Below are 910 nucleotides of genomic sequence, written 5' to 3'. Positions count from 1 at the left end.
TATGGTGTTAAAAGATAACTAAATATTTGTTTATTCTATACCACATCTCATTCTGAAAGATCCTTTAACTGCCTCCTATTTTATAGTAAAGGAAGGGGGGCAAAAACAAGACCGGTAAACTGAAATTGTAAGTTCTAAGTGTCTTATTATACAGCATTTGTTTAACTGTATACACTGAATCAATATTTTTTAGTGGAGCTTAGATACTGATAATGATTCCTTGGTGCATATTAACATCATAATCTCACGTTGACCAGTAAACAAAAAATAAACATTATCCCTGTTCTATACTAAATGTATATTGCAGGGGCAAAGGTGGTGCTAACTGCTGTCCCCGTAGGTTCCATTCCTAGTGTGTCAACTGAGATTTTCAAGAATCCTCCTGTGACACTGAGATTGCCTGTAAGCAGTGTCAAATCTGGAAGTCAGACAGAAGGCTGCAGGATCAGGATCATACAGTTAGGGATGGCCATCGACCGTCTGATTTGAAATTATTGTTGGTTTATGGCTGATGTTGAATAGTTTTGCCATCAATGTGGGAGAACCAGATGGTTTCCCTACATCGATGGCAAAGGAGAACTGATATATATATATATATATATATATATATATATATATATATATCTTTATCTCTCTCTCTCTATATATATATATATATATATATATATATATATCTATATATCTCTCTCTATATATATATATATATATATATATATATATATATATATATATATATATATATATATCTATATATATCTATATATATCTATATATATATATCTTATATATTTGGCTACATCTGTCACTCAAAATGTGTGAGTGTGTCTATAACGCTGGGTGGAGCCTCTGACTCCGCCCACACACACTCACATAGTGACAGAGAAGAACCAGCCCAGTGAGCCCACAGTGC

The sequence above is a fragment of the Crinia signifera genome, chromosome 19, assembly GCF_055691185.1.
Source record: "Crinia signifera chromosome 19, ASM5569118v1, whole genome shotgun sequence".
Taxonomy (NCBI): Eukaryota; Metazoa; Chordata; class Amphibia; order Anura; family Myobatrachidae; genus Crinia; species Crinia signifera.
The sequence above is the reverse complement of the archived record's forward strand: the minus strand, read 5'-3'. Positions refer to the sequence as shown.